Consider the following 10,552-nt stretch of genomic DNA (forward strand, 5'->3'; position numbering starts at 1 on the left):
ATGGATCAACTCTGATCTCTAGTCAGTGCTGAGGCCCAGCGGGCAGAAGTGGCTGACGGTGAGCACTGATGTGGAATCTCTTAGAGCACCAGGAACTGGGTCCCCAGCAGACGACCACTCACCCAGCAGACCCTGGGGAGGTGCTGAGCTCCCAAAGACACATCAGACTCTGCCCTGACCTCCAGGAACTCATAGCTTGGTGTGGAGATGGAGAATAATAGCCAACACTTAACCCCAGCTCATGTGGCTCAGTGGATTGAGTGCCGGCCCGTGAATCAAAGGGTCACTGGTTCGATTCCCAGTCAGGGCACATGCCTGGGTTGTGTGCTGGGTCCCCAGCTGGAGGCATGCAAGAGGCAACCATACATTAATCCTTCTCTCCCTCTCTTCCTCCCTCCCTTCCCCTCTCTCTAAAAATAAATCAAATCTTTAGAAAAAAAAAACCAGCCAATATTTATTGAGCATTTACTATGTGCCAGGTACTGTCCTGAGAACTTAGGTACACTTACTGGTGTCAGTAAATCCCCTGAGGTGGGTACCTTTTTGGCTTGGGATTTATGTTTTTATTTTTTGGTAGGTACTCTTTTTATCCCCATTTTACAGATGAGAAATGTGAGGCACAGGAAGGTCAAGTACTTTATCGATGGTCACCATAAGACAGAAACAGGTTGTAGACTCAGGGAACCTGGATCCAATGTCCACATGTATCCCCCTACCCCAGGGTGATCGTCATTTTCTGGCGGGGTAGAGTCAGCAAACTTTCTGTAAGGGGCAGAAACACAAATATCGATTCAGGCTTTGAGAACCCTGCCTCAAATACTCATTTCTGCCATTGTAAACGAACGGGTATGGCGGTATGACAATAGAACTACATTTACAAACACAAAAGTTGGAACTTAGTTTGCTGATTTTTTCTCTGTATTTTGAAAGTCGTTTGGGTTACACAGGTGTACACATTTCTCAAAACTCATCCAGTAGGCCTTGTAAGATTTATGCGTTTCTCTTTATGTCAATTTTACCCCAAAGAAAAAGAACCATAAACAATTTTTTTTTTCTCCTCAAAGCTCACATGGTTTAATCACAAAACCTCTAGCCGAGAAGTAAAAAGACAGTTTTAATTCAGTGTGAGCCATGTTTGGAAAAACAGAAAAAGCATGTCGTGTGGTCTTGGGTAATCCGAGAAGTCTTCTAGGAGGAGGTGGGTTTGGAGAGCGCCTTGAAGGGTGTGTAGGAGCTAGCTAGGGGAAGGAGGAGTAGAAAGGAATTCCAAAAGGACAGAGCAGCATGAGCAAAGCACAGAAGTAAGGAAGGGCAGAATTCCAGTGGCCTGGAGATGTTTGAGGGTAAGGAGGGACACGGGGAACCCTGAGAGACCAACCTGGGAGGGCTGAAAGAGCTGGGTGTTATGCTGGCCTGGGGAGCCATGCAAGGGGAACAGCAGAGAAGGCCTGGCTTTAGGGAGCTCCCCCTGGCTACAGGATGAAGGGGGATTGTAGGGGGAGAGATGCGGGAGGCGGGTGGCAGGCCAGGGAAGGGCTGTGCTGCTGCAGTTGGAGAGGAGGCAAATTCAGTGACTCGGAGGTGAAAGGGGGCAGAACTGATGACGGATTGGAAGCGGGAGGAGTCCGGGAGTGGGGGTCCCCGCAGGGTCCAGGCAGACAGGAGGAGGGCCTCCTTTCTCCCAGGCACCAGGGAGCCCGGAGGGCCTGGCCGCTTGCAGATGCAACCCCAGCTGGGGCTGGAGAGGGGCCCAGCCACCAGGAGCTGACAAGGCAAGAAATGCCCAAGCCGGAAAGGACCCTCAAATCCCACCATTCCAGCTTCATTCCCTGGGTAAAGCGTTGCCTGCTGTCTGAGGGGAGATCGTATTGTGCCTTTAACTTCTCTCACACAGCGTTGAAGACTCAGATTACATACCATCTTTCTTCAGGGGCAGCTTTCTGGGGTCCCCCGGCAGAATAAGCTGTTCCCTCTTTGGTGGTCCCAGAGTGCCTCATATGTTTGCACAGCTGTGATGATATTAGAATGTTTTTTTTTTTTTCTTTTTCTTTCTTTCTTTTTTTTTCCAGCCTGTCGGCCGAATTAGCTTGGGAGTTCCTGGAGGAGCAAAGTGACAAGAAATCCTTTTGTTTATATGTGTTTTTGCAAATGAGGATGATTCTGCATAAATGCATTTCTTAAAAATGTGCCTGCTCTTCTCAACTGTGAGCCTTCTAAAGGTCTTATTCTTTTCTTTTTTTTTTTAACATACAGTAACATTGACTTTTTTTGGTGGGGAGCAGAGTTTTCAGCAATAAGTTTCGACATATATACAGATTCATATAACCACCATCTGTATGAGCTTTTTTTAAAAAAAATATTATTGAGTGATTTTAGAGAGAGGAGGGGAAATATACTTTAGAGAGAAACAGAAACATCGCCCCATTGGTCCATCCACTCAGGCATTCATTGGTTGACTCTTGTTTGTGCCCAGACCAGGGACTGAACCCATGACCTTGGTGTATCAGGACAATTCTCTAACCAACTGAGCTACTTGGCCAGGGCTGAATGTGCTTTGAATTCACATAAATAGTATTACGCTATCGGTCCCCATCAGTTTCTTAATCCTTTCATGTTTCAAAGACTCGCCCGTGTCTGTCACTGTGTACCTGTCTGTTGCACTAACGGCTGCCCACACCTCCATGGTGTGTCCCCACATCTCCCCTGGGAGGACACCCGAGTCGCCTCCATCTCCCCCTGCACAGACAGTGCTGAGATGAGCACCCCTAGACTTGTCCCTGTGGACATGCCAAGAATTTCCCTGGGATTTATGCCCAGTGGCAGGATCCCTGGGTCATGGGGTCAGTGTATAAGTAATAGTCTCTAAATTCCGCGTCACTCACAAGGGTCACGACGGGCTCTTTAGAGATAGCACATACCAGTGGGGTTGTCCCGGGTGTTAAAATGTGGACACCCTTCCACTCTCGTAGGTAAACAGCTGCCTCTCTGCCATCAGAATCTCCCGAGGGCTCACCTCCACTCCTGGACCCCAGCTCCTCCCAGAATTCCTGGCTTTTCCCAGGATCCAGCAAGTAATGGGTTACATCTGACCCAGCAGGGGCTCCAGGGTCCTGCTCCAATTCCCAATGCCCGTTCCAGACTGTGACATATCGTCCTTGCCCATGACCCTGTGTCAGAGAAAGAGCCGGAGAAGATCCTCAGAGGTTGAAGGCCAAGTCTGCCCCAACCAGTCTCTGGCACGCCTCCTGGCCTTACTGGGCTCCCACAGCAGGAGACCAGCACGTTAGGACTTGCCGTCCCATCCGGAACCAGGCTCCCATAGTCCTGAGAGCTAAGCTGTGGTTCTTCCCATTTGATAGATGAGGAAACAGAGGTCCCGGGAGTAGCAGTAACTTGCCCATCGTCACGCAGTGAGTGGGGAGCAGAGCTGGGACCCAAGAGAGGCTGAAGAGAGAGCTGGGTCCCCGCACACTCCTGCTCTGCTCTGAGGGGTCTCCCCTCCACACTGCGACACATGCAGTAAAATACCCACCCCCTCCCCGCCTCACACACGTTTTACGCAGGAGGACGGGAGAGATGAGCTGAATTGCAGTTGACTAGTCGGCACGACGCTATGTCGTATAGATATTTAAACACTCAATAATTTCGATTTTCCCATTTCTTTTTGTGTTTTGAAGCTAATCTTTTTTTTTTCTTTCACATTTCAAAATCTCTTTCAATAGTCCTTTGACAAGGGCCCTTCGGAACATCTGAACATCATGCGTGATACTGGGCCCTGCCAGTCACTGGGCCCGAGCCTGTCCCTCTGTCTCAGGGATGGGTCCTTGTTTGGCCCCCAGCTGCAGCCCATCTGGGGAGGAGAGGGACACAGAGGTTGGCCAACCAGGGATCCAGCCCTCTAGGGACCCCTGGGGCTCAAAGCTCCCGAAGGCCAAGGTTCTGCAGTCCCCACAGGACGGTGCTCAGACAGGCTGCTGGCTCAGCCTGGTGACTCTCCAAGGCTAGCAGTTGGTACAGGTGGGGGATTCCTGCTGGAGGCTGGAAATTGTTGGTGGTTCTTTTGTTTTGTTTTGTTTTTTTTTTAAGGTGGCGAGCTGAGGGAAGAGTGGGGGCCTAGAATGCCAGGCTTCCAGGCTTCAAGCCTTGGTCCAAATGAGTAACAGTGGCGACCAGTACCTACATCGACTGGGCACCTCATGGGCATCAGGCACGATATTCTCAGCGTCCTCTTTAATCTTCACAATATCTGTGGGCTGTAGACAGGGCAGAAATGCAAATATCTAACACCCAGTACAGCATGTGTGGGTCCATCAGAACATGGTGCTGGTGCAGGTCCTCGGGGCCCCCAGAGGACTGGACCTTTAGTCTTGGGATCCTAGGGATGGGAGTTGTCTTTAGGTGGGACTGGGGTAGTCACAGGACACAGCACTGGCCCTTGGCTATTTATTGACCACTATGAAATTATCGCAGCGGTTAACAAGCCTGGCAGAACACCAGTTTGTGATAATCAGTACTGTTATCATTGTCTACTTTACGATCAAGGAAACTGAGGCTCCGGGAGATGCGGTGACTTGTCACCTCCAGCTGGGAGAGGCCACCTGAATTCAGACCTAGGTTGGGCTCACTCCAGGGCTTACGCTTTTCATTTTTGGGTTCCTAATGTTTAGCTACCTTGTCCCAGCCCAGGGGCTCACATTCTGGCCATTTTCTCTTCCCCAAAATGGCCTGGACATACCTTCCTGCCGCAGCCTCCAGGTCAAAGGCCAGAAGCGTGGGTGGGAGGCAGAGAGGAGTGAACTGGGCCACAGCCCAGGGCAGGCATGGCACCTGCTGGCACCTGGCTAGCCTTTCATCTCCATGGGCTCCAGGTGAGGGGGGAGGGAGCCAGGCACTCCATGCTGCTGGGTCCCTCGAGGACCTGGCTTCCCTTTGATTCCCTTGAGGCTGCATGCTCTGAGTCCAGAATCAAAAGCAGCCAGCAGTGGCCCGTGCTCCAGTTTCCTGGGACAGCAGCTTCGGTCGTCCCCTCCCACCTGCTCAGCCTGGACCCCCGCCAGGGCACCCCTCCCGCCGAATTCTCAGGACCAGCCAGAGCAGGAGAGAAGCCAAGGGAGACTCTGGACCCCAGGGAGAGCAGTATAAGGCCAGGGCACCAGGGACTGAGACCCAAGGTGGGCCGGGGGTGGGGATGGGGCTCCGGGAGTCTGGGGTGGGCAGAGAGGGGCCACCCCCGAAAGCACAGAGCTTGAACATGGCCTTTCCCCAAGGGAAGTGCAATCTGGTGGGGTTCAGGTCTCAAGGTGAGAGCCGCGGGGGACCCGTGAGAAAAAGCAATGAATGTAAAAGGAATTAGTCAGGAGGAGGTGACAGGCTCATTCTGAAGCAAGATGAATGGGTTTCAGTTGGCGAAAATGATTCTAATTTATAATCTGCTTCTTGCTGCCGCTCGCCAATTAATTCTCTATAGATACATAAATAGGCCGCGTGTTTGCTTTGCTTCAAACGTAATAAACATTACACTCTGTCCTCTTCTTTTGTGCCGGTTCCTGTCACAGTATTAGTCCCCACAGCTAATTCCTCACACCTGTCTCTGCCACTCAGGGGAGCAGGGCTGAGTAGGGAGGAAGTGCCTGGCTCCGAAAACTGCTGGCGCCAGGAAGTAAATGACCCACCCCAAAGCTGGGGGCACACGCAGCGAGCCTGGGCGCCCACTGGCTCAGGAGCGGCCCACAGAGGGAGGGAGCCCCCAGCTTCCTCTGGAACCTTCTATGCCACACTTAGGGACCCTCTTCTCAAAGGGGAGGGAGGGAGACAGAACCGGCCTTCATGCTGTCTCCATGCATCATTTGGTCCAGCTCACTGCGTTATAGACAGACCCACCTCCTGGCTCTTCCTCAAATACACCTGGCCGGCCCCTGCCCCCGGCTCTTGCACTTGCTGTTCCCACTGCCTGGAAGGGTTTTATCCCTAAAGAGCCACCTCCTTAGAGTCTTTCATCATCTACCTCACCTTGCAACGCGATATTTTTCCAACCCCTTTCCCCAAACGTGGATTCCCTCTTCCCCAACTGGAGCTGGAGTCCACAGGCCGTCCCTCTGTTCACTGATGTAGCCTCGGGGCCTGCACATAGTAGATGTTAAAGAAATACTTGTTGAATGAATGGATGACTGAATAAGGTGGGGATGGGATGGGAGGAAGCACGCGATGGGGCCCAGAGCTTGGAATGATGTCTCACTCCAGCTCATCAGCTCACCTGACCCCTGAGATGCAGGCAAACCCAGGTGCGGGGAGCTGGGGGTTGACTTGCCTGGGAGACACAGTGAGTGAGTGATGGAGAGGGGACTAGAACCCCAGTCCTAGACTTCTTTCTCACAGCAGCTCAGGCCAGAAATATACACCTCACAATAATTTTTCCGGGTGGGATGTTGGAGAAACTGAAACTCAGGTGTGACTTGCCCAAGGTCACACGGCCATTTATTCAATGAAATGATTGAGTTCCAACCATGTGCCAGGTCCTGCTCTAGGAGATGAAGATGTAGCAGTGAACAAGGCAGGTAAGATCCCACAGTCTAGAGGGAGGAATGGGCGTTGGACAGGTTAACAAATAAGCTTCAATGTCAGGAGATAACGAGAGCTAAGGAGAGCGATCTGTCAGTTGAAAGAGAGAGCGAAGGTGGGGGCGGGGCTGAGGCCAAGGCCGAGGTAGACACCGCAGAACCAGAAGATTTTCCACACTCAATTCATCACTTCTCTTAAAAAAGACTTTCTGCTATTGAATTACAACAATAAAACAAAACACTCTTATTTTTTTATTTGCAACCTATAACATTTTACTGGAGTGATCAGTGAAGTCCTCATAAGAAGGAGCCTGAGTTGAGACCCCGCCAAACACAAGAAAGCCTTGGGGGCACAGAATGGGTTTTGCATTCCCACCTGTCTGCTCCGAAGCCTATTCTTCCCCAGTCGAACACTGTTGTTACTGAAAATGAGCATTCATTGAGGAGTGAGGTGACAGTGATGACTATAATGTGAGGCCAGAAGCATTTGCTCTCAGTGGGTCACATGGGAGTTGGGGCCTGAAACCTGGGTGGGAGATAACTGATAGCAAAGGATGGGCCAGGGCCTCTCAGAGAGGGGACAGGAGCAAAGGCCTGGACGCGGGGATGGAGACATTCAGACAGAGGTAAACTGGGTCGGGGGGTGGGGGAGAGGGAGGGAGGAAGCCCTGCTTCGTCGTGTTTGCCAATTTTCATGGTGTAAATACTCTCGACAGGGCCAATTTCAAAGGCCCGAAAAACTGGCTTGCAAAATCCCTGCAAAATCCAATAATTGGCTTTGATGAGCTAGTTCAAGCCAGCTCCAGCAGACCACGGCTTTGGGTATCAATAAGGGAGCTGGCCAGACAGCATCGGTGCAGGGGAAGAGCAAGAAATGGTTTGGAAAAGTACATATGGAGCAGAGATTTCCTGGACTCTAATAACTGGCAGGGTCCTCAGTCATCATGAATTACCCCCTGCCACTTCTCCTTTACGTTACAGGAGAGAAAGCCGGGGCCAAGAGGGTGCCCAAAACACACACATACACAGAGGAAGCCAGAGCCAGAACTGGGAGGAGATCGTGGGCTTCTCAGGATAACTTCTCTGCTGCTGCTTAAAAAAAAAATCTTACTTTTCAATTATAGTTTACATTCAACATTATTTTGTATAAGTTTCCGGTGGACAGCATAGTGGTTAGCCAATCATATACTTTACAAAATAACCCTCCTGATATCTCAAGGACCCGTCCGTCAACATGCATAGTTATTACAATACCGTGGATTCGATTCTCCGTGTGGTGCTTTACATTTCTGTAACTCTTTTGTAACTACCAGCCTGTGCTTTGTAATCCCTTCACCTTTTACACCCAGCTCCCCAACCCCTCTCTGTGGCTTCTTAAAAGGTCATGGTCCTTAACGGCTCCATCGGGCCTGACATTCAAGGACCCTGCCACCCGTGCGAGGCAGGAAGAGGGAAGCCACGGGAACATGTTTCAGGCCCAGCGGCGTGCAGAGGTGGGAGGGCCTCATGTCACCTGGTGGGGTGATACTGAAGCTGGGTTTTGAAGGATAAATAGGAGTTTTCCAGCAAGAGAGAGGGAGAAAGAGATCTCCAAGGGGCAGGAATGACACTATAAAGGCTCGTAGTATGATGAGAAAATGAAAAGCATTTGTCACTACCAGGATGTAAGATGCAAGAAGGAAGCAACGAGAAATGAAGCCAGAGAGGCGATGTCCTGCTAATTGTGGGCTTTTGGGCAGCCGCAGAGAAGCTATTTTTAGCCCAGTCCGCCTGTCTTATCAGAACCAGGTGAGTGAGGTCCACTTCCTGGCGGGTGAGCGCCTGCAGGCGGGGACAGCCCAGGTTTGCCAGCATCAGTGCCTTTCCCTGCAGGTACTCAGCCCACCGCTCTTCCCAAGGGGTGGGGGGGGGTCTCTCCCTCCCAGCCCCCTGCCGAGTCCCCGCCCCTCCTGCTGGCTGCTCTTCTCCAGGCCAGGAATAGAACCTCACATCTGACAATCCTCAGTGGTGTTTAAATTTAATGGGCCCTCCTGCTTTTTTCCTCCTCAGCACCTGGGCTGGGCGCTGGCAGCAGCCCTGGGAAGAGGCAGATGAATAATGCAGGAAGGGTGGAGCGTTTGAAGTGCTGGGGGGCGGGTTGTGCTTGGTGGGGCTGTCTCCCACCTCCCACCCCAGGGGAGGGGGTTCAGGAGGGATGATGGGCTCAGGACCTGTCCCACTCTCACCGGGTCTTCAGGGCCTTCCTGGGATGCTCTGGGGAGTCCTCTTTCCATCTCCAGGCTGCCCCCTGCAGCCTGAGGCCTCGGCTCCAGCGACTGAGGCTGGAGGGAAGGGACAGGAAGAAGGGGAAGGCGTGCCTCTCCCAGTGTGGCCGGGCTGCCCTGGCTTTGTGCCTGGGTCTAGAGAAAGAGGGCAGAGTATGCATGAGAGGCAGAAGCTTGGGGCCTAGTCCCAGACTGGGCTCCAGGCGCGGACTCGGCGAGGTGGGACAGCTGGGTGTCCTGGCAGCTGGATCGGTCCAGGTGTGAAACTGCCCAGCTGACCCCGCTGCCCTCCCGTGGCTCTGTCTGCTGTCCATGGCGCTGCCGCAGCCTGCGTCCTGGATGGCCCTCCCAGACTGGCTCTCCGGGGCCCAGAAGTTCCCTAAGTGCTGAGCTCCTTCTTCTGCCTGTGCCCACCCCACCCCTGCAAACTAAGCAGCCTTTCAATTTTGTAGCTTTGACACCTTTTCAGCCATTTTCATTCCTTTCTTCCTTCTTCATTCACTCATCCACTCAACAGGTTTTTAGTGAGCACCTACTATGTGCTCTACACACAGGATAGAGCGCTGAACAAAACAGATGGGGGCCTCACACCCTCTTAACTGTGTTCCATCCTGGTGCCCGCTTCCTTGATCAGAAAGGGGGAGAGTGGAGGAGGGTGAGGGACCCAGGCTTCACAGCCTGTCCTGTCCCTGACTTTTTCTGCGTCCTCTGATCCCACCCTCTGGCTACTCACTTCCCATCCTACATCTGGGCGTCCGCATCTGGAACATAGAGTTGACAATCCCACTTTGCGGAGTAGTAATTCTTAATCATTACAGCAGACACTTGTTCTAAGAGTCCTATATGGATTGGCGCATTCAGTCCTCACCCAGCCCTTTGGTGTAGGCACCGTTATCATCACCTCCCGTTTTACCTTTGAGGAAACGGAGGCGTGGAGAGGTGAAATCACTTGCTCCGGATGGCACAGCGGGTACACGGGCGATGGGATTTGAACCCAGATGGTCTGGCTCCAGGGCCAACGCGACGTGTTTCAGAGAGCAGCGGGCTCTGGGCGCGCGTGGCTCCCCGCAGGCTGGCTGCTCCCCTCCCTCTGCCCCCTCTTCTGGCAGCCGGTGGGATTTCTCCGGGTTGGGCAGCGCCCCCTTCCCCAGGGGTCCGCGCCGCCCCTGCGCTCGGGCTGCCTGGGCGTAGGAGGCCGGTTCGGAGGTGCAGAGCACACGGAGCCCCTCGTGGAGGGCCTTCCATCCCCTCTCCGTCGCTGGTCCCCTCCTGGGAGGGGCTGGGGTGCGCTCCGGCTGCCCCCCCAATGCCCCTTCCCGCGGCTGGCGGCCCAGTCCCCCGCGCTGACATTTCTTTGGTTGTTCATGTCACGGCCCTTCAGTCTGCGCAGTTTTACAAATGTGCTGGCGAGATGAAAGCGCCGGGAACAGCGACTGGAGAGCAAGTTCCGAAAAGCTTTTAACTTCCAGCTCCTCCAGACAAAGCAGGAGGAGGGGCAGGAAGGCGCAGGGGGAGGCAGAAAAAAAATAGAGGGAGAAGAATAGAGGGGGAGGGAAGGGGGAAGAAGGGAAGGAAGGAAGGAAGGATGGAAGGGAGGGAGGGAGGGAGGGAGGGAGGAAGGAAGGAAGGAAGGAAGGAAGGAAGGAAGGAAGGAAGGAAGGAAGGAAGGAAGGAAGGAAGGAAGGGGCGTGGGAAGAAGGTAGAAAGGGCAAAGGGAGGGAGGGAAGCCAG

Source organism: Pteronotus mesoamericanus, unplaced genomic scaffold (assembly GCF_021234165.1).
Source record: "Pteronotus mesoamericanus isolate MK-2021 breed Mesoamerican mustached bat unplaced genomic scaffold, CSHL_Meso_final contig_25, whole genome shotgun sequence".
Lineage (NCBI taxonomy): Eukaryota > Metazoa > Chordata > Mammalia > Chiroptera > Mormoopidae > Pteronotus > Pteronotus mesoamericanus.